The sequence below is a fragment of the Rhinatrema bivittatum genome, chromosome 4, assembly GCF_901001135.1.
Source record: "Rhinatrema bivittatum chromosome 4, aRhiBiv1.1, whole genome shotgun sequence".
Lineage (NCBI taxonomy): Eukaryota > Metazoa > Chordata > Amphibia > Gymnophiona > Rhinatrematidae > Rhinatrema > Rhinatrema bivittatum.
Genome location: NC_042618.1, coordinates 44,016,383 through 44,040,958, shown reverse-complemented (window position 1 = coordinate 44,040,958; position 24,576 = coordinate 44,016,383).

Sequence of the window (24,576 nt, the reverse complement as noted above, 5' to 3'; positions counted from 1 at the left end):
CTGACACTTATTTTTCTTTCTTTCATACATTTTGGTGAATTATGCATGTAAATGCTGATTTGTGCACTAAAATTGAATTTTATGCATGTAAGTTATATTTAAGCGCATAAAATCGAATTCGGTGCATGTAAAACATGTATATGTATAAACTACCAAAACAAATGAAAATGAATGCACATCGCTGGCAATTACATATATAGCTTGGAGAAGATTTGTCTGCTTCTGTCGCATTAAGTGAGATAATGCTAATCTCCCCATTTTACTAGCTGTTCTGAAAGCAGACTACTTTACAGTCTTAAGGCTGCCAGAGTATTACAGATGCAGAAATCTGTCAATGCAACAGAATCGGATTGATTGAAAACCTGGAATCAACCCCAGACATTCTGGTAATCTCAATTTTAGCATGCATGGATACAGGATGTAAAATAAATCCTGCAGAGAGAGTGTCAAGAGACTCTGCAAGTTATGCTGTCCTTCACAAAAACGATCTGTCTCTCTTCTGATGCCTAATTTACTCTGTATCAATCATTCTGCATGATAACACTTTACCTCCTCATTGTTCTCACAAAGAAAACTGATACATGCATGCCCATGCGTGTCATACTCAAAGATCGTTTCCATTTAAATGTAGATTTGGGCTTTCAGTCCAAAAGGACTTGGAAAAGCCATTGCTCAGAAATACAAATGGGAGGATTACGTTTTACTTCATATTTTCTCCTCCCAGATGAGAGGGTTTTGTGTTGTTTTAAGGATTTTTCTCAGCTGACTTTGATAAAGAAATGATGCCCAAACAAACAGGAAAAATCTTAACTTGCGAGACCTATCGTTTTCTATCAAGTGATTGCAAATATCGAAAAGCTTTTGGATTGGCGTTTCATGCCAACATCTTATCTTTCACAAGGCAATGGGATGAAAATCCACTACACATTCTCTTCCCCCCTCTATCAGCCACGAAACCCTCCCCCCCGTCCCCCCACCTCTAAACCCTGTTATGAATATCATATTACAGTTCTGAACACGAGGTTCATTGTGCAAAACCCGCCCCCCTCTCCTAACCTTCCCTTAAAATCATGTTATAAGATCTCCCAGATCAACTACTATGAATAACCATTTCTATCCCCTCCCTGCTAGCAGAACTACTATATTTTTACCACAATCCTTGTAAACTGTGCAACCCCAACCACAGCCATTATAATCAATGTTTATTGTAAACTGTACGATCTCAACCACAGCTATTATAATCAATGTTTATTGTTACATTTACGGCGTTCTCCATTGTACAAACCCCTAATGTTTTTCGTTACAATCCAATATACTAACTCCAATTGTTCTCGTTATGACTGTAAAATGTTGTTTTAACTGTAAACCGGAGTGAAGGCTCATACCAAACTTCAGTATATAAAAGCTTATAAATAAATTAAAAAATAAACTAGGAAATGCTGTTCGGAGCACAAATGTATTGCAATAAGCTACCACATTGCCACCTCTGGAACCCTTTCCAAGACTGAAGAGTTGCCTCTCCGGGGGAACATTCCATTATCTTCATGAAACTTATTTCTCCTTGTGATTTGTCAATGTAAAATCTCCCCATCCACCACATATGGCTTGCTTTTCTCAGTTTTGTAACCATTAAATTGCAAGCACTTTTGTATAAGGCAATCCATTACCTATTGTAGAGTGCCATTTGCTAAAAACAGGGGTGGCAAACTCCACTCCTCAAGAGACACAAGCAGGCTTGATTTGCAGGATGTCCATAATGAATATGCATAGGGTGGGTTTGCATACACTGCCTCCATTATATTCTCTTGCATTTTCATTGTGGATACCTTGAAAACAAGACCTGTTTGTGGCTCTTCAGGATCGAAGTTGGCCAATGCCATCCCGGTGCTAAAAGATGGCAGAAATCCATGGCAAATCCAGGCCTGGATTTCCACACAAGGCTACTAGTCCTGCTCCTGGGATCAAAATTCCAAGAGTCCCAAAGTGTTGCAGCAGATACAGGTCATAAAACCCTTCACCTGCCCCATGAAATGGCATAGATACGTTTCATATTGAGGGAAGCAGAGGTCTGCCTGTTTGCCTGCCGCCTGCCTCTGACCCGGACTGGACTTGGATTCTGTTTGCCTGCCGCCTGCCTCTGACCCGGACTGGTCTTGGATTCTGTTTGCCTGCCGCCTGCCTCTGACCCGGACTGGGCTTGGATGCTGTTTACTTGCGGTCTGCCTCTGACCCGGATTGAACTCGGATCTGGACCTCTGCATTCCCGGCAGTCCGCAGAGGGCTGGAGGTTCTGGTAGTTTGAGCCTGCCTGTTGCCTAGGCAGCTTTCACTGCATGGTGGGAGCAGCGAAACAAGGGCATGGAGCTACTGCTACTTTGGGCTCCTGCTCTGTTCTGATCCAGACTTCCTAAGAAAGAGGAAGGAGTAGCAGTTCCGCTAATACCTAAGGGCAGTGTAAACCTAAGTCCATCACTGATCAGAGCCATGGAATTCCTGTAATTGACTTCTAATTTCCTCTACAACTCCACTGATATATTTATATTCCTCGGAGTTATTTTAATCATTCATAGTAATCCTTTATTGACTTATTCAAGCTTACCTTATACAGAGTCATTTACACTGTTCTTGCTAGAAAATGTAAAATAGTAATAATACAAGATCTCAGTTAGATTCCAACTGAAATATAAGCCATTATCCATGCTTTGAAAGCCATTCAAAAGGCTAGAGCAAAATCAAGTAATAGAGTATTAGGGAAACAAACATTATGCTTGATTTTTTTTCCCTCTTTTGGACATATTTTCTTTTCTGGGGCCGTAATTAATTGGAAACTTTTATACCTGTTTTTTTTATTCTTTGTTCTTTAGTTCTTTGCTAGTTATAATACATACATTACAGATGTTTAGGTCCCAGCTGCTTAATCTGAAGTAACTATGGGTAAAGAAATATCTTCAAAATAAAATGAAACATAATACACATATTTCAAAAGAAAGTTTATGTGTGAGTGGTTTCCTTTTCAGATACAAATCACATCCCCGGATCATCATTATTATTTCAAGACAGAGGAGTAGTGACTGCATGTTTTCACATAGGTGAAAAGCACGGTCAGTCCCTACCCAATCAATCCTCAGTGGACTCTTGTCCACAATATCATTCCTGACATTGACAGATAAAATAAATGGCATCCAATTAATTTATTTGACCTGAACTCATTTTCATCAGAAACATCTAAATATCTGGAGAACAAAGGGATCTAGTCTTGTAACTAAGGCCTAGATTCAGCCACAGCGAAAATAGGATATTCCGAGGGAAAAGGTGAGCAGGGCTGGTTTTGGGGGGAGGTGCATACAAGGCAATTGCCTGGAGCGTCTGTACCACCTGGGCCATCTTGGAGAAAGTGAGTATTGTCACCGAGGCAGACCTTCTGTCAGTGACTGTGTCCACTCGTTACTTTCTGCCCTGGGCCTCAGAGTGCATAACGCTGGAGACGGGGTCAGGGAGGCAAAATGCACGCATAGATTTGATTTTCAAGCATATAGCAGACCCTCAGAAAGAGAAGGCACAAGTTGCACTAGGACTATTCTAGCCATATAACTTGTAATTAATTTTCAAAAGGAAAATACCCAGGTACTACAAGTTATGCAGGTACAAAAGGGCCAACAGGTCTTGCACATAGGCATTGGGCCCTTTTCTTTACCTGATTCAATTTCCTGCTGCATTACCGCCCAGCCAGTAAAAATGGTTGCACCGATGCTCTTTCCAAATCCTTCGTCGCAGAGGATGTACCTGATACACTGCGACACATAATAGACCCTGCCAAGGTCATTCTGGCTGCCACCTTTCCAATTCCACTGGGGAAGACGGTTGTCCCTCGCTGATTACGACAGAGAGTTCTTCAATGGGCTCACGACTCCTTGACCTCAGGGCATCCGGGCCAGTCCAGAACTCTCTCTTCACTCCAGTGGTACTATTAGTAGCCCACTATAAGGAAGGACTCGCAAGCCTACATAGAGTCCTGTCCTACATGTGCCCATCATAAGCCTCCAGCAGGAAGACCATGGGGACTCTTGCAACCGCTTCCCATTCCAAGCAAGCCTTGGACCCATATTGCGACGGACTTTATTGTGAATCTGCCCGTCTCCAATGGTAACAACACCATATGGGTCACCATCGACTGTTTCTCAAAAATGGCCCACTTCATAGCTCTGCCCGGTCTTCCCTCAGCGCCACAGTTGGCAAAGCTGTTCATCAGACATGTGTTCCGGCTCCACGGGCTCCCCAGCATATCCTGTTGGACCGTGGAGTTCAATTCACTGCTCGCTTTTGGAGATCTCTCTGCAAGAAATTCAACATCTCGTTAGAATTTACCTCAGCTTACCATCCTCAAGCCAGTGGGAAAACCGAGAGGACTAATACAACCTTAAAGCAATTCTTGCGGGCCTATGTGAGCCTATGGCAGGACGATTGGACCAACCTCCTTCCTTGGGCAGAATTCGCACTGAACTCTCATCAGTCCACATTCACCGGTTCGTCCCCTTTCCAGATTGTCTATGGATGCCAGCCGTTGCCACCATTACCGCTCCTGCTGTCCGTAGGCTCACCAGCAGCGCAGGCCACCGCTCAGGAGTTGTATCAATTATGGCACAATACCCAACAGCTGCTCAAGCAGGCTGCCCAGAGATCGAAGAGGTCCTTTGATGCACATCATCGCAAAAAACCCCAATTCCAATCTGGTGATAAGTTATGGCTAAGCACCAGGTTTATCCGACTCAAGCTGCCTTTGGCTCGCTTCGCTCCCAGATACAATGGCCCCTTCGTTATGTTCTGTCGTCTGGACCCAGTCACTTACAGACTCTAGCTGCCTTCCTCACTTAAGATTCACAATGCTTTCCACATTTCTCTACTGAAACATTGGTGCTATCCGGATTTTCTAAGAAACCACCGGAATCTCAACCACTGTCCTCAGAAGCAGACATAACATATCAAGTTTGAGATGTCCTGGATGTTAGAAAATATGGTAAAAAGTGGGAATATCTCCTTTTGTGGGAGGGCTTTGGGCCTGAGGAGAACAGCTGGGAACCTGCGCCCAATATCCTGGACAAAGACCTCATCCGGCAGTTCCATGCCATGCATCCTCACAAACACAAACCCCCAGGAGGGGGCCTTAAGAGGGGAGGTACTGTTATGACTGTCGGTTGCAGATGGTGGCGACTGCATCTATTCACGTCCTATACTATCCTGCTTCCCTCTCCGGGCCTGCTCATGGTGGGAGCCAGTCTATACCGCCGTGTATCTCATGGTCCCTCATGGCAGCCTGGATGCCACCGCCATCTACGCTGATTAAGGGATTTCCTAGGCATGCACCACTGCACCCTCTTTTGAAGTTGTTATGGCGGGAACCTCAGGGGCATCCCTGATTGATGACATCATTGGATCTGGGTTCTTAAGCACTGCCTTCGCCCCTGCTAGCTGACTTGGCAATGAGTTCCTTTGCTACTCTACTAGCTCCTGCCTCCTCAGACCTGTTGTGGCTGTCTCGGACCTTTCTTGGACTCTGGACCCTGGCTCAGTTACCCGCTCCTCGGGATCCTGTGTGCGCTGTCTCCAGAGACAAGGTCTCCTGGCTTCCCCCGCTCCTCAGGCTAGCCCTGCGCCTTCCAGGAACTCTACCCACCGGCTCCCCGCTCCTCGGGGTTGCCGCTGAGATGCCTTCACCACTTGGGAGACCTATCTCTGTTCTTCCCCACTCCTCGGAGCAGTGCTTACATTCCACTCCAGAGACCTTCCGTGCTTCTCCGCTTCTCGGGGCAGTGCCTACGTTCCACTCCAGAGACTGTCTATGCTTCCCCACTCCTCGGGGCAGTGCCTACGCTCAACGCTGGTGTTAGCCGGTACTTTCCCGCTTCTCGGAGATATCTAAGTCATCACTTGGAGTTCTGACTCGAGCTTCCCCGCTCCGCAGGATAGCCTACATCATCGCATCAGTACCTCCCTCACTATGCAGCTCCGCCTCCCGGGGTTACCTCAGTAGTATACCTCCAGCACTCCTTGTCTCGTGGTTCCTGCTCCTCAGACCTGCCTAGCACCACCCTCTTGGAGGTCTCCACCCAGGTACTGTTCCCCAGCCTACCAGCTTCCTGTGGGGTCCCTCAGTGCTATGTCTCTCACCCTGCTCCTCGAGACCTTCCCAAAGATTCTCTCCCAGAGTTCCTGCTGTGCCAGACCTCGCCTCCCGGCGGTGTGGACCTGTGGGGCTCCTTCCCACAGGTGGTAACAACTCCCACCTCAGGCCAAGGGCCCACGAAACCCACAGGTGGTAACAACTCCCACCTCAGGCCAAGGGCCCATGAAACCCACAAATCTTAACAGGGAATAGATATCTGTCTGTACCCAAACCCAGTGGTGGTAGTTGAATCTTGACCCAGAGACAGGCAAATATATAGGGAAGGCAATTTTCAAAGCCATTGGTAAAACTACTTTCCCTGCAGAAGTTGCCTTTTACAGAATTGCCTGGTGGTTAAACTTACTTGCATATGTCCTGAATGCATACACATTTACCAGGATGGAGTAGAGGAGTTCCGGGAGAAGAGTTGAGGGGAAGGGTTACACTTACGCACATACTTTTACATTTTCAAAATGAAAAGTTATATTTTCCCAGAACAGGAAATTAGCATTCTGTCTTCTAGGATCTTCTTCCCCGCCCATCCCTATTATGGCCCCCAAAGCACCTATTACTGCACAGACTCTTATCTGTCTCCTATTGATGGCTTCCCAGCACGGCAGGATTCACCGATGGCATCATGGCCGTGCTCTGTGGCGCAGTGTGTGTAACGGCTTGGCTCTTCCCCTTCCCATATTTCGACATCCCTCCCGAAAGCCCCTGCGCTAACGCGGGAAACAAAGTATTTCAGCCCAGCGTTCCAGCACAAGCCTTGCCTCGGCTACAGGCTTACTTGTGCTGGTGCCGCTTATTCTGCGATTCTTTGTATTCCTTGAGACCTGGATTGGATTGGATTTTGCCTGTCAGCTGCCTGCCTCTGACTCGGATTGGACCTGGATTCTGGTTTCCTGCTGCCTGCCTCTGACCTGGTTTGGACTTGGATTCTGTTTGCCTGCTGCATACCTCTGACCCGGACTGGACTTGGATGCTGTTTACTTGTGGTCTGCTTCTGACCCAGATTGAAGTAGTATCTGGTAGGGATGTGCAGAGCAAAATTTTATGTTCATATTTCTTATGTCCGAAAGTGGGTCCCACTTGCGGCCAATATGGACATAAAAAAAATCTAATGAGTTGGGTATATGTACATATGTCGCCCATTAAAGTCAATGGGGGAAGGATTTCCAGCCTATTTTTGGCTGCAGAATTGTGGTTTTCTTATCAATTGGCCCAGGAGAGAGTTCCCTTTCCTTTGTGCAGGGAAGTACTCCCTGGAAAGGGTCCACCCCTAGAGTTGTGTGTACCCGGTGTTTACATTGGCGTCCAGTGAATATCGTTGGCGTCTAGTGAATTCCGTTGGCGTCTAGTGAATTCAGACGGTACTTACGCACTTCAGCAGATGACAAAGGAATTGGAGGATCTCTCAGAAATAAGAATACGTGTGGGAATACAAGGTCTGGATGAACAGGCAGGCACAGCAATGGAGTTAAAACAGCAGTAGGAACACAAGGCCTGGATGAACAGGCACTTCATTCGAGGACAGAGGTCAATCCCAGCTAGGGACACAAGGCCTGCATGAACAGGCACAGGAACTAGGTTAAAACACTGGTAGCTCGCCAGCATCTTTCTGATGCATGCTAGAATATTGGCAGCGGTATGGGCATGGTCCGTCAGGTGGGTGTGCAGTAAAGCCCACCTCCACCCTCATGCTTGTTCAGGGAAGGACTCCCTGGAACGGGTCCACCCCTAGAGTTGTGTGTACCCGGTGTTTACATTGGCGTCCAGTGAATATCGTTGGCGTCTAGTGAATTCCGTTGGCGTCTAGTGAATTCAGACTGTACTTACGCACTTCAGCTGATGACAAACGAATTGGAGCCTAGGATCTCTCACAAATAAGAATACGTGTGGGAACACAAGGCCTGGATGAACAGGTACATCATTCGAGGACAGAGGTCAATTCCAGCTAGGGACACAAGGCCTGCATGAACAGGCACAGCAACCAGGTTAAAACACTTGTGGGAACACAAGGCCTGGATGAACAGGCACAGCCACTGAGTTAAAACACCTGTGGGAACACAAGGCCTGGATGAACAGGCACCGCCACTGAGTTAAAACACCTGTGGGAACACAAGGCCCGGAAGAATGGGTACAGCAACTGAGTTAAAACACCTGTGGGAACACAAGGCCGGGATGAAGAGGCGCAGCAGTCGAGCACAGAGGTCGATCCCAGCTAGGGACACAAGGCCTGGATGAAGAGGCACATCATTCGAGGACAGAGTTCAATCACAGCTAGGGACACAAGCCGCGGAGGAAAAGACACTAACCAGGATCCTCCAAGCCCTCATTTTCTCCAAATTAGACTACTGCAACTCTACATTTCTTGGACTCCCTTCCTCATACACAAAACCACTCCAAATGGTTCAAAACGCAGCAGCCCGTCTACTAACAAACACTAGGAAAAGAGACCACATTTCCCCAGTCCTAAAAGACCTCCACTGGTTACCAATTCAGTTCAGAGTCATTTACAAATCCATCACCTTGATATACAAAATCTTTCACCAACACACCATAATCGACCTACAAATTCCTCTCCGTTTATACAAATGCACAAGACCGACCAGGGAAGCCTACAGAGGATGCCTCCTTGTTCCACCCTCCAAAACCACTTATCACAGCACCTTTAGAGATTGAGCCCTTTCCACAGCAGGTCCACCGTTATGGAACTCCATCCCCCCAGATCTCAGAAATGAACCTTGCCTCCTAACCTTTCGGAAAAGACTCAAGACATGGCTTTTCAGGCAAGCCTTCCCGAACTGCACCTAACACACACCATCAATAAATTCTCAGCTCAGAAGCTGTATATATTGGACGCCATATTTGTAATGTACTCTTGTATATTTTTATATTCTACACATGTATATAATTAACCTCCTCTATCCCTCTTTATTTCTTACACTCCCAGTTCATAGCCCCAGTTAATTGTAACTGCATCTCTTCACCACGTGTATTTATGTTATAGGTTGTTTTCTTTGCACCCCTGTTTTCTGTAAAGCGACATCATGTGAACGATTTCATGAATGCCGGTATAAAAAAACCTTAAATAAATAAAATAAATAAGTAAGTACCGCAAGGGAAAGTTGAAAACAACTTTGAAGAGGGAGTTCAAGAGGGCGTGAAATTGTAAAGAGGTAAATGGGTGGGGTCCGTGCAGTCCGCCCGCAGGATTCAACCCGGCGGGTTCGGTCGGACCGGGGTTTCGGCGGATCCCCCACCCCCACCCCTTTCGCGGGGGGTGGGGGAGGGGCGGGGAACGCCTCCCGGACGGCCCCGGCCCCCGCAGGGCGCATTTCCTCTGCGGCGGTGCGCCGCGACCGGCTACGGTTCGGCTGGGAAGGCCCAGGGGGGGCAGGTGGCCCGCTGCTCCAGCGGCGCGTGTTATAGCCCCCCCTCCCGGCGTTTTCCTCCTTCCCCTTTGGCAACTGTTAACTTGTCTTAACCTCATTCACTACATCTATGCAGACGATGTTCAGATTCTTATTCCCATAACAGAATCTATTAACAAACTTGGCTATTCTTACAAGCCTTCCCTGATCCTTCAAACTTTCACTAGATAAGTAAAGCTACTCAGCTTTCAATATGGAACTTCGCCCCTCCAATATTCTCCTCATTTAGCTACCCTACTTATGCACTTCAGAAAATGACAAAGGAATTGGAAGATCTCTCAGAAATAATAATACGTGTGGGAACACAAGGTCTGGATGAACAGGCAGGCACAGCAATGGACTTAAAACACCAGTAGGAACACTAGGCCTGGATGAAGAGGCACATCATTCTAGGACAGAGGTCAATCCCACCTATGGACACAAGCCGCGGAGGAAAAGAAACTAACCAGGATTCCCTCCGTAACGGCGAGTGAAGAGGGAAGAGCCCAGCGCCGAATCCCCGCTCGTCCGGCTGGCGCGGGAAATGTGGCGTACGGAAGATCGCCTCTCTGGCGCCGCTCGGGGCTCCAAGTCCTTCTCATCAAGCCTCAGCCCGCGGACGGTGTTAGGCCGGTAGCGGCCCCCGGCGCTCCGGGACCGGGTTTTCTCGTAGTCTGTTTGTTTGGGAATGCAGGCCAAAGTGGGTGGTAAACTCCATCTAAGGTTAAATACCATTTCCGGCGCGTGTTATTGCCCCCCCCCCCCCCCCCCCCCCCCCCCCCGGCAGCAGCTTCGCCGTTTCCCCCGCCGTTTCCTCCTTCCCCTTTGCCAACTGTTAAGTAGTCAACCTCATTCACTACATCTATGCAGACGATGTTCAGATTCTTATTCCCATAACAGAATCTATTAACAAAGCCATCGCACTTTGGAACAACAGCTTACAAGCCATCACTAATCTCCTCAACAGTCAAAGCATGAGATCTTATTAAGAAACTGACATTATCCTCAACAAATTCTTACTCCTAGCAAAACCTATACCAAGTAAGTACACAGGGGTCTGTATTTTCATACCCCATTGCTTGCTGTTTGAATACCGCTCTTGCCGTACCGACCCGCAGGGTCCACCTAGGGACACAAGCTGTGGAGGAAAAGAAACTAACCAGGATTCCCTCAGTAACGGCGAGTGAAGAGGGAAGAGCCCAGCGCCGAATCCCCGCCTGTCCGGCGGGCGCGGGAAATGTGGCATACGGAAGACCGGCTCCCCAGCGCCGCTCGGGGGCCCAAGTCCTTCTGATGGAGGATCAGCCGGCGGACGGTGTTAGGCCGGTAGTGGCCCCCCAATAAAACCACCAAAGACTGCTTCTATAAACTGCAAGTTTAAAAAAGGATAAGACCACTCTTCCACGCCAAACACTTCAGAACCATCCTCCAAGCCCTCATTTTCTACTACTGCAACTCTACATTACTTGGACTCCCTTCCTCATACACGAAACCACTCCAAATGGTTGAAAACGCAGCAGCCCGTCTACTAACAAACACTAGGAAAGGAGGCCACATTTCCCCAGTCCTAAAAGACCTCCACTGGTTACCAATTCAGTTCAGAATCATTTACAAATCCATCACCTTGATATAAAAAATCATTCACCAACACACCATTATCGACCTACAAATTCCTCTCCGTTTATTCAAATGCACAAGACCGACCAGGGAAGCCTACAGCGGATGCAATGCCGGTATAAATAAATAAAATAAATAAATAAAATCAATAAGTACGTAAGGGAAAGTTGAAAATAACTTTCAAGAGCGAGTTCAAAAGGGCGGGAAACCGTTAAGAGTTAAACGGGTGGGGTGCGTGCAGTCCGCCTGGAGGATTCAACCCGGCGGCGGGTTCGGTGGGACCGGGGGGGGTTTCGGCGCATCCCCCACCCCTTTCGCGGGGGGGCGGGGAACGCCTCCCGGACGGCCCCGGCCCCGTCCAGGAATAAAAAAATAAAGTAAATCAATAAAATCAATAAGTACGTAAGGGAAAGTTGAAAACAACTTTCAAGAGCGAGTTCAAAAGGGCGGGAAACCGTTAACAGTTAAACGGGTGAGGTGCGTGCAGTCCACCTGGAGGATTGAACCCGGCGGGTTCGGTGGGACCGGGGGTGGTTTATGCGCATCCCCCACCCCTTTCGCGGGGGGGCGGGGAACGCCTCCCGGACGGCCCCGGCCCCGTCCAGGAATAAAAAAATAAAGTAAATATATAAAATCAATAAGTACGTAAGGGAAAGTTGAAAACAACTTTCAAGAGCGAGTTCAAAAGGGCGGGAAACCGTTAAGAGTTAAACGGGTGAGGTGCGTGCAGTCCGCCTGGAGGATTGAACCCGGCGGGTTCGGTGGGACCGGGGGTGGTTTCGGCGCATCCCCCACCCCTTTCGCGGGGGGGCGGGGAACGCCTCCCGGACGGCCCCGGCCCCGTCCAGGAATAAAAAAAATAAAGTAAATATATAAAATCAATAAGTACGTAAGGGAAAGTTGAAAACAACTTTCAAGAGCGAGTTCAAAAGGGCGGGAAACCGTTAAGAGTTAAACGGGTGAGGTGCGTGCAGTCCACCTGGAGGATTGAACCCGGCGGGTTCGGTGGGACTGGGGGTGGTTTAGGCGCATCCCCCACCCCTTTCGCGGGGGGGGCGGGGAACGCCTCCCGGACGGCCCCGGCCCCGTCCAGGAATAAAAAAAATAAAGTAAAGCAATAAAATCAATAAGTACGTAAGGGAAAGTTGAAAACAACTTTCAAGACCGAGTTCAAAAGGGCGGGAAACCGTTAAGAGTTAAACGGGTGGGGTGCGTGCAGTCCGCCTGGAGGATTGAACCCGGCGGCGGGTTCGGTGGGACCGGGGGTGGTTTCGGCGCATCCCCCACCCCTTTCGCGGGGGGGGCGGGGAACGCCTCCCGGACGGCCCCGGCCCCGTCCAGGAATAAAAAAAATAAAGTAAATATATAAAATCAATAAGTACGTAAGGGAAAGTTGAAAACAACTTTCAAGAGCGAGTTCAAAAGGGCGGGAAACCGTTAAGAGTTAAACGGGTGGGGTGCGTGCAGTCCGCCTGGAGGATTCAACCCGGCGGCGGGTTCGGTGGGACCGGGGGTGGTTTCGGCGCATCCCCCACCCCTTTCGCGGGGGGGCGGGGAACGCCTCCCGGACGGCCCCGGCCCCGTCCAGGAATAAAAAAATAAAGTAAATATATAAAATCAATAAGTACGTAAGGGAAAGTTGAAAACAACTTTCAAGAGCGAGTTCAAAAGGGCGGGAAACCGTTAAGAGTTAAACGGGTAAGGTGCGTGCAGTCCGCCTGGAGGATTGAACCCGGCGGGTTCGGTGGGACCGGGGGTGGTTTCGGCGCATCCCCCACCCCTTTCGCGGGGGGGCGGGGAACGCCTCCCGGACGGCCCCGGCCCCGTCCAGGAATAAAAAAAATAAAGTAAAGCAATAAAATCAATAAGTACGTAAGGGAAAGTTGAAAACAACTTTCAAGAGCGAGTTCAAAAGGGCGGGAAACCGTTAAGAGTTAAACGGGTGAGGTGCGTGCAGTCCACCTGGAGGATTGAACCCGGCGGGTTCGGTGGGACTGGGGGTGGTTTAGGCGCATCCCCCACCCCTTTCGCGGGGGGGCGGGGAACGCCTCCCGGACGGCCCCGGCCCCGTCCAGGAATAAAAAAATAAAGTAAATATATAAAATCAATAAGTACGTAAGGGAAAGTTGAAAACAACTTTCAAGAGCGAGTTCAAAAGGGCGGGAAACCGTTAAGAGTTAAACGGGTGAGGTGCGTGCAGTCCGCCTGGAGGATTCAACCCGGCGGCGGGTTCGGTGGGACCGGGGGGGGGTTTCGGCGCATCCCCCACCCCTTTCGCGGGGGGGGCGGGGAACGCCTCCCGGACGGCCGCAGGGCGCATTTCCTCCGCGGCGGAGCGCCGCAACCGGCTCCGTGTCGGCTGGGAAGGCCCAGGGGGGGCAGGTGGCCCGCCGCTCCGGCGGCGCGTGTTATAGCCCCCCCTGGCAGCAGCTTTGCCGTTTCCCCCGCCGTCTCCTCCTTCCCCTTTGCCAACTGTTAAGTAGTCTTAACCTCATTCACTACATCTATGCAGACGATGTTCAGATTCTTATTCCCATAACAGAATCTATTAAGAAAGCCATCGCACTTTGGAACAACAGCTTACAAGCCGAAGCCACCACTAATCTCCTCAACAGTCTAAACCTGGTCCTCAATGCCTCTAAAACTAAACTCCTCTTCATTTCCTACAAGCAAGAAAACCTCCCATCTCAGATCCATCACAAACACCTTCTCACCCACAATCATGTGAGAGACCTGGGAGTAATTATAGACAACCGTCTTCACCTAAAGAATATGATCCAAACCACAACTGTAAGATATAATATTATATCTTAATGGGCCTCGACAAAGGAAACTCTTTCCTATTGATCTTGTTAGACCTTTCCGCAGCGTTCGACACGGTCAACCACGCCATCCTCCTAAACCAGCTTTCGTCCATAGGAATCAGCGGCACCGTCCGATCCTGGTTCAAAACGTTTCTCAATAACAGAGGTTACAAAGTTAAACTCCAAAACAAGGAATCCTCAAGATTTGACTCTGTCATAGGAGTCCCTCAAGGTTCTTGATTATCTCCGACCCTATTTAATATCTATCTTCTTCCTCTCTGCCAACTTCTTACCGACCTCAATCTAAAGTACTTCCTTTACGCAGATGATATTGAAATCATCATCCATATCAAAGACACATACTCTAAAACTCTTGACTACTGGGAAACATGCCACCAGAAAATCAAACAAGTAGTAAACAACCTACACCTCATCTTAAACTCATCCAAGACAGAAATCCTACTCATCTCTCCTGAAAACAATATCTCCAACACTACTCTTCCCACCAACCTACCTACCACACAAGTTACAGACTTAGGAGTGATAATAGACAACCGGCTAAACTTCAAGGCACATATCAACAAAACAACCAAAGACTGCTTCTATAAACTCCAGGTTCGGAAGAGGATAAGACCTCTTTTCCATGCTCAAGACTTCAGAACGATCATCCAAGCAGTCATTTTTGCGAAATTAGACTACTGCAGTTCCCTATTGCTAGGTCTGCCCTCATCCTATTCCAAACCACTACAGATGGTTCAAAATTCAGCAGCCCGATTACTAACAGGCGCAAGAAAGAGAGACCACATATCTCCCATTCTGAAAGAGTTACATTGGCTACCCGTCCACTTCCGTATCATCTATAAAGCCATATGTGTCATCTTCAAAACTATTCATCAACGCATCTTATGCACTTTAGCTGATGACAAAGGAATCGGAAAATCTCTCAGAAATAAGAATACGCGTGGGAACACAAGGTCTGGATGAACAGGCACATCATTTGAGGACAGATGTCAATCCCAGCTAGGGACACAAGCAGCGTAGGAAAAGAAACTAACCAGGATTCCCTCAGTAACGGCGAGTGAAGAGGGAAGAGCCCAGCGCCGAATCTCCGCCACTCCGGGTTCGGGGATCTGAACCCGACTCCCTTTCGATCGGCCGAGGACGACGGAGGCCATCGCCCGTCCCTTCCGAACGGCGCTCGCCTATCTGTTAGGACCGGCTGACCCATGTTGAACTGCTGTTCACATGGAACCCTTCTCCACTTCGGCCTTGAAGAAGAATGCTCAGTCTGTTTAAAAGAACAAAATTAACGGACCCACTCAAGGACTATGCTCAGTCTGTTTAAAAGAACACAATTAACGAACCCACTCTGAAGGTCAATGCTCAGTCTGTTTAAAATAGCAATATCAACAGACCCACTCTGAAGGACAATGCTCAGTCTGTTTAAAATAACCAAATGGAACTGCCCAGCTAGGAACACAATGCCTGGAGGTACAGGCAGGAACAGCAACGGAGTTAAAACACTTGTGGGAACACTAGGGCTGCACAGTAGATGCCGGTCAGACACAGCGATTCATGTCAAGAACATGTGCTGCAGTGCTTACTGCTTACATTATCTTGAGCATAGGAGGCAATTGGAACTGCTGCAAGGCTCCTTTCAATAGCTTTTATTCATCTTGCCATTCACAAGGAAAATCGGGAAAGCCAAGCAATGGCAGGTTTACTTTCAAAAACACTAGCATTTCCATCAAGACCGGTGAAAGCCTTGAGCGGTGAGGGCTCATGATATCCCCTGTCATTGAAAAAACACGTTCACTGGGCACACTTGTTGGTGGACATGACAGATATCCTTCAGCCACTTTGGCTAGGTGTGGCCAGACAGTGGACTTGTGTGCCCAATATGCCAGCGGATCTGTCTGCGTATTCTCTATCGGCTCTGAGAGATACCGTTTCACTGACAGCTCTGCTGCTGTCTCCTCCTGTGCTTGGGAGGGCTGAGAGTCACTCAATCCAGTTACTTTCTCTCTCGCCTGTTGCACTACTGATGTATCTTTATGGCCAACATGCCTTGGGCGTTCTGACGTTGAGGTGGAGGCACTAGTAATAGTATCTGTCACTGACACAGTCCTTCTCCTGCCAGGGCTAGCAGCAGCACAACTCTGTGACGTGCCTGCTGTTTCCACCTGTGCTTCAAGCCTAATCTGTCTCCGCCTATGGTGCTCCTGTTCACGGACCTGTGCTAACAACAGCTCCTTCACAAATGACAGACAATTGGTCTGTAGGGCGATTTTACCTTTCACACGGGGATCACAGACAGAGGCGAGCATGTATGTGCTGTCCTCTGTTAAAGGCCTTAATCTGTCTTTCACCTGCTGCTGCAAAACGTCCACACACTGCAGCACCTCAGCAGTCATTCCCTCTTGCCGTTTAATGCCTTCCAAATGGTCATCCAGGAATTTCACTATAGGGATGATGTCAGCCAAGGTGGAACTTCTGGAACTCAGCTCCTCCGTGACGTCCTTGAAGGGCTGCAGGATTTTTAACAGCTGACTCATGACTAACCAATCGTGATGCCCTAGGGGATTCTGTACACCTATGTCTATTGTACCAGAAAGTTCATGAAGGGGTGTCTGCAGCTCCAATAACCTCTCCAGCATCATAAAGGTGGAATTCCACCGGGTGGGAACGTCTTGAATGAGACGCTTCTCGGGCATATCCAAAGCAGTCTGATTTTCTCGGAGAACCTGCCCCGCCCTGACACTTCTGTGGAAGTGTGCTCCTATGTTCCTGCACTTGTGTATTAACCGACGCAGGTATTCAGTCTCCTTGTCCTTGGACTCCAAGCCCAAACCTGACTTCACTACCAGATGCAGAGTGTGTGCAAAACATCGGATGTTCTTAAACCGCCCATCGCTTATTGCCTTAACCATGTTTGCACCGTTGTCTGTGACAAAAAAGCCTGCCCGCGTTTTTACTGTCTCGCTGGTGTACTTTCCAGCTCGCCAGCATCTTTCTGATGCATGCTAGAATATTGGCAGCGGTATGGGAATGGTCCGTCAGGTGGGTGTTCAGTAAAGCCCACCTCCACCCTGATGCTTGTTCAGTAATAGAGCTGCTGGCTGCCCCTGCCTCTGCCATGTCCCACCAGTGTGCTGTCAGAGAGAGGTAAGAGTGTGCAGCATTCATGGCGGTCCAGATATCGCAGGTGAAATGCACTCTTCCGTCTGCCTTACCTAGCAGTGCTTGCACGCGACTGACACAGTGCTTGTACAGGCTGGGGATGACCTTTCTACTAAATGTGGTTCTGGAGGGGACTTTGTAATTTGGAAGTACGACCTTCAAGAAACGTTTGAAACCCACATTCTCAACTAACTGCAGGGGCTGGTCATCAAGGGCAATCATTTCCCCAATGCTCCTGGTTACTACTTTTGCGGCTGCCTGCCTCCTACCCTGGGATAGCGTTACCGCACTCCACCCCATTTCCTCCATGGTGCATTGTCGCTTCTCCCACATGTCAGTGGGTTTCTGGCCTGCCGCTTGACTGCTAGAAGGGTATGAGGGCGTGGGCTGACTCTGCTGCTTTCCTACCACTGCTCCCTGGTTGGAAGGGGAAGGGGTCCCCTGACGGAAAATGCTACCATCCCCAGATGGCAGTAATCTTGTTGGGTGTTGCCTCTTAACATGATACTCCATGCCAAAATTTGACAGATGTCCCAGTTGCTTGCCTCTGCTAATATCCCTGGCACAGTAATTACACCGAGCATAACGCGGGTCTTCTGTCACTTTAAAATGTGCCCAGATCGCAGATTTCTTTTGTGATCCTCCTCTCTTTCCCGCCCTGGGGGTGGATGGTGGCACTGGAGTTGAGGTACTACTGGGTGTGGGTGGTGCACCCACTGCACCCGGCGAAGCAATGCCAGCGGGGGCAACAGTCACCCTCTGTCTCCCTTCTGACAGCTCTTCCTCCTCCTCGATATCAGTGGAATGTCTCCCCTGCCGCAGATTTCTGGAGGTGGAGGCTAAAACAGGACTAACTGACAATTCTACCGAAGATTGCTCAGGTATTACATCTTCCGTTTCTGATGAGAATCCCATCCAAGAAGATTCTTCTTCTGAATCAGAAGCTAACAGTGCCAGCGCTACCTTGTCACCGCAAAGTTTTGCAGGACACTTCTGTCCCCTGGCTGCTCTTGGGTGTGTAACTTTTGTCTGGCTAGACTCTGCCTCCTCTTCACTCTCCTCCAAAACTACAGTGCCAGAAACAGGTGCTGGCGATTGCAAAGTTTCATGGTCTGATTTCTTTTTTTTTGCCATGGAACTGCCATCCCCTACAAAGACGTTTGATTGCGACAGTTGCCTTTTTACCTGTACTGGTGGTGTTGCGCTGGTGTCTTTTGCGGTGCCTCCGCTGCCATTCCCACTAAGTCGCTTGCATCTCCCTTTCCCTGACATTATGGATTTAATGTCAATGAGTACTAGTGGTAACACTGCCCACTGTCCCACAATAATAATGTTCGGTCAGTTTAAAATAACTAAATTAACAGACCCACTCAAGAAGAATGCTCAGTCTGTTTAAAATAACAAAATGAACGGACCAAGTCAAGGAGAATGCGGTTAAGTCTGTTTAAAAATAGCAGATTGAACAGACTCGCTGAAGGCCAATCTTCACTCTGTGTATGCCCACTGCCTGCCTGGCAATGCACGGAATGTGTCTGTCTGTGTGTGTGCAGTGAGTGCACAGAGAACAAGCTTCCTTTTCAGTAGATATGAGGCAGGGTACTCCCAGCCCTGGAACTGCTGCCCAGCCAGCACTGAACCACTCAAGGAGAATGCTTTTAAGTCTGTTTAAAAATAGCAGATTGAACAGACTCGCTGAAGGCCAATCTTCACTCTGTTTACAATGCCCACTGCCTCACTGCCTGCCTGGCAATGCACGGAATGTGTCTGTCTGTGTGTGTGCAGTGAGTGCACAGAGAACAAGCTTCCTTTTCAGTAGATATGAGGCAGGGTACTCCCAGCCCTGGAACTGCTGCCCACCCAGCACTGAACCACTCAAGGACAATGCGGTTAAGTCTGTTTAAAAATAGCAAATGTAACAGACTCGCTGAAGGGCAATGTTCACTCTGTTTACAATGCCCACTGCCTCACTGCCTGCCTGGCAATGCACGGAATGTGTCTGTCTGTGTGCACTGCAGTGCACATAGAACTAAAGTATATATGAGGCAGGGTATTCCCAGCCCTGGAACTGCTGCCCAGTGCCCACCCAGCACTGAACCACTCAAGGACAATGCGGTTAAGTCTGTTTAAAAATAGCAAATGTAACAGACTCGCTGAAGGGCAATGTTCACTCTGTTTACAATGCCCACTGCCTCACTGTCTGCCTGGCAATGCACGGAATGTGTCTGTCTGTGTGCACTGCAGTGCACATAGAACTAAAGTAGATATGAGGCAGAGTACTCCCAGCCCTGGAACTGCTGCCCAGCCAGCACTGAACCACTCAAGGAGAATGCTTTTAAGTCTGTTTAAAAATAGCAAATATGAGGCAGAGTACTGCCAGCCCTGCCTGGCACTGCCCAGGATAAAATGTACAGACTCACTCAATAAGAATGTTCTTTTTTTTTTTCCCTAACAAAGAATCTGTTCTGTGTTGTCTATCAAATCTGGTTCTGTTCTGTGTTGTCTATCAAATCGGGTTCTGCTATCTTCTCTGCCTCAGCCTGCCTAAGCCCACCCTGCACGATCCCGATCCCACCTCCCCACTGAATCGCTGACAATGTCCGTCAGTCCTCGTGCTGCTGCTGCTTTTATAGTGCTGCTGGCTCGTCAGGAAATCCTCAGAGAAGCACGGAATGACAGCGCGATTCGCTGCATTCAGTGCTTCTCTGAAAAGGTGAACGCAGATTCGCTGCGTTCCGGTATCCATGCCGACCTGTCCCACCCTTTCCTGTGAGTCACTGAGACTCACAGGACAGGGTCAGACAGGTTGGCATGGTTACCGCAGGGGCGCCGCCATTTTCAGGTAATCCGGGGCTCCGAGCTCGAGTCGCAGGTAATGGCGGCGAGAAAGCGCGCGCATGGCGATTCGCCGTATCCGACATATCTATGTTCATTTATGTCGGAAATCTGCTCGTATACGCCCCATCTTTTTTTTAAGTAAAAAAAAAAAATTGAGTTGCGTTTTCCATATGCGGTCAATCCGAATGCACATCCCTAGTATCTGGATCTTGGCACTCTCCGCCGGTTCTTGACGCTGGTCTGATTTCAGGTAAGGCTGTTACACTATCATTGGGTCCACGAAACATAACAGTGCCCCTTTTTTATCCTGCTTAAGTCCAATAAGTCTGTCATTGACACATCGGACGCAGGAGGTTTACATCGTGCATCATGTTTGAAGTCTTAGTCTCACCGACGCATTGACTGTTCTACATCATATCAAGTCTTCACCAATCTTATCTCCAGCATTCAGCACACCTTGTTTCCCTGAAGAAGGATCGTCTTCCGAAACATTGCAATGTTGGACTGTACACAGACAGCATAAGATATTCTATGCACGATGCCCGGCTTGACCAGATTGTGAACTATAGACTGGTAATGTAACATTTAATGTCCTAAAGTTGACACTCTTCTCCTAAGCAATTGATAGCTTCTTATGGAAGAATCATTTCTCTGGATTACCAATGATTAAAAAGCCCTAGCACCTTCTAGAGCTGACAAGCCATTAGCCTCTAATAGCACTATATGAGGTTTCTCCAGAGTTTCAACAAACATTTTCCTTTTCCTTTTGCTTGTGCTGGATCTATTTCATTTTGATTGTTGAGATTACGCCAACCTAGAATAGACTGGGATACTCTGCAATTGGCTAGTTGGAGTTCTAATTGTCACAACAACTGCCTGCTTCGTGTAAAACCTCTTCCTTGTAACCTCTTCTGCGTTGAACCCACTCTTTTCGGATTGCCGAACCAATACGCTAACTTTGCTGATGTTTTCAGTAAGCAACAAGCTGAGACGCTGCCTCCACATCGTGACTATGACTGTAGCATCAACTTGCTCCCTGAGAAAATTCCCCCCTGAGGGAGAGTGTTGCATTCTCAGAACCTAAGCCAGAGGCCATGAACCAATATATCCAGGCTCTTTTTTGTTAAGAAAAAGGGTGGTTCTCTACAACTATGTATTGATTATTGAGGTCTGAACACCATCATATGAAAAAATCTATATCCTATTCCCCTCATTACCGAGCTATTCGACCGACTTAAAGGTGCTCAGATTTTTACTAAGCTGGACCTTCTGGTAGCCTATAACTTCTTGTGAATCCAGGGGAGGGGGGGATGCGTGGAAAATGGCTTTTAATACTCGTGATGTACATTACGAATACTTAGTAATCTCTTTTAGTCTATGCAATGCACCAGCAGTATTTCAGGCTATGGTGAATGATATAGTCTGGGATCTTCTTTACTCACACATTCTTGTTTATTTGGATGACATTCTTATTTTTTCCAAGTTCTAAGGACCAACACCTCATCCACAAATGACAAGTCCTCCAACGGCTTCGAGAAAATAAGTTATTTGCAAAAATAGAGAAATGTATGTTTCATAAGGAGGAACTACCCTTTTGCGGCTACATTTTTTCTCAGGCCAGTCTGCGAATGAACCTAGAGAAGCTTACGGCAATCTTGGAATGGCCTCCAACCAGTAGGTCTTAAAGCTTTACAGTGATTCCTAGGCTTCTCGAACTACTATCGACAATTCATCTCTGGCTACTCAACATTCTCACGGCAATGACCAAAAAAGGGGCCGATGTCCACAATTGGGCCACAGAAGCCATTCAAGCTTTCCAACGATTAAAGGAGGAATTTATAAAGGATCCCTGCCTGCAGCATCCAGATCCTACAAGAGACTTCTTTATTGAAGTAGATGCCTCTGCACTAGGAGTCGGAGCTATTCTTTTACAATGATCGGAGGATGGGAATCTTGTCACCTGTGCCTATTTTTCTAAAAAGATCTCTTCAGCAGAGAAAAATTATACCATTGGTAATCGGGAACATTTGACCATTAAGTTAGCGCTCGATGAATGGTGACACCTATTGGAGGGGGCAAAATATACCATCACTATCTATACTGACCATAAGAATTTGGCGTACCTCTCACATGCACAATGTCTGAATCCATGACAAGCTTGATGGGCCCTATTTTTTAGCCACTTTAACTCTAAGCTGCTCTTCCATCCAACCGAAAAGAATCAGCGAGCTGATGCATTATCAAGAAATGTTTTCCCCGATGACACTCCAGACCCACCTCAGCATATTGTTGAACCTGCCTGGATTATGTTCGCTGCTACGTTTACTGTCCCAGTAGGGAAGATGGTTGTACCCAAGCATTTGAGGGAGAGAGTCCTGCGTTGGGCTCATGAGTCTTGACTGGCGGATCACCCGGGACTTCAACGTACTAGGGAATTCCTTATCCATCATTACTGGTAGCCGCAGTGGAAAGAGGATACTAAGAAATTTGAAGAGTGCTGCCCTATGTGTGCTGCTCACAAAAGTTCCCAGTCTCGACCTTGGGGTTTATTACAACCTCTACCAATGCCCGACAAGCCATGGACTCACATTGCCACTGACTTTATTACAGATTTGCCCCTTTCTGATGGAAACAATACCATGTGGGTCATGGTAGACTGATTTTCAAAAATGGCCCACTTTATTCCTCTCCCTAGTCTACCTTCAGCACCAGAATTAGCTCATCTATTTATTCAACACATCTTCTGAATTCACGGACTTCCCCAACATATCCTTTCAGATAGAGGGGTGCAATTCACTGCACGTTATTGGAAGAATCTTTGCAAAAAGTATGGAATACAACTCTATTTTTCTTCTGCTTACCACCCACAGATGAATGGTTTGGCAGAACGGATATATCAGTCACTTAAGACGTTCTTGCGCTGTTATGTGAACCAACGGCTGGACAACTGGTCTTCGCTACTCCCTTGGGCAGAGATTTGTCTTAACAATCATTGTACACAGGCCACCGGGACTTCACCCTTTTACTTGGTCTTTGGATGTCATGCTCAGATTCTGCTACCCATCGCTATAACTGCATCTTTCCCTGTGGTAAACCTGGCCACTCACACCTTGAAGGATTTATGGAGAAATACTCATGCCCTCTTACAGCAGGCTGCAACCAAGGCAAAGAAACAGGCAGATAAAGAGTGAAGACCAGCTCCTCAGCTTCATCCAGGAGACCTAGTTTGGTTAAGCACCCGCAGTCTTAGACTATGCATGCTTTCCTTGAAATTCACTCCCCGCTTTGTGGGACCATTCCCAGTCGAGAAATGGATTAGGGAGGTTACATAAAAATTGCGGTTACCTCCAACACTCCACATTCACGATGTGTTTCATATATCCCTCCTTAAACTAGCAGTTTTGTCTTGGCCGTCTAGAAAATCTAAACAAGTATCACCCGTGATAGTGGAGGAGGACACACACTATGAAGTAGAGGAAATCTTGGACATCAGATGAAGAGGACATACACTTCAATATTTAATATCTTGGAAGAACTATGGTCCAGAGGAGAACTCATGGGATACAGCCAGTAACATTCAAGCCACCCAATTGATTTATGAATTTCATTTACAATTTCCTCTCAAACCTAGACCTGAGAGGCAGAGGACTGGACCTTGTGGAGGGGTACTGTTACTGAGTGGACCTGTACCTGTCCTCGTACCTGTCCTCCTTTGACAACTTCTTGGCATGGCACGAACCTTCACTGGCAGCCTCATGGCTGCGCACTGCGGTGCGGCTTGCATAACAGCTTGACACCTCCCCTTCCCACACATCGACATCCCTCTCGAGAACCCCTGTGCTAGCACGGGAAACAGAGTATTTCAGCCCGGCGTTCCAGCACAAGTATTGCCTCAGCTACAGGCTTGCTTGTGCTGGTGCCACTTATTCTGCAATTCTGTGTTCCTTCAGACCGGAATTGGATTGGATTTTGCCTGCCTGCTGCCTGCCTCTGACTCAGATTGGATTTGGATTTTGCTTGCCTGCTGCCTGCCTCTGACCCGGACTGGACTTGGATGCTGTTTGCCTGCCGCCTGCTTCTGACCCAGACTGGATTTGGATGCTGTTTGCCTGCAGCCTGCCTCTGACCCAGACTGGACTTGGATGCTGTTTCCCTGCCGCCTGCCTCTGACCCGGACTGGACTTGGATTCTGGTTCCCTGCCGCCTGCCTCTGACCCGGACTGGACTTGGATGCTGTTTGCCTGCCGCCTGCCTCTGACCCAGACTGGACTTGGATGCTGTTTCCCTGCCGCCTGCCTCTGACCCGGACTGGACTTGGATGCTGTTTACTTGTGGTCTGCCTCTGACCTGGATTGATCTAGGATCTTGACCTTGCCACCCTCCGCTGGTTCCTGACGCTGGTCTGATCTCAGGTAAGGCTGTTACACTAACATTGGGTCCACGAAACATAACAGTGCCCCTGTTTTATCCGGCTTAATTCTAGAAGCCATTTTAGATGGATAAGTTTTACATTATCCGTCTTAATGGCTTTTGTTCATGTATGTTCCATAGACATTGTTGTTAT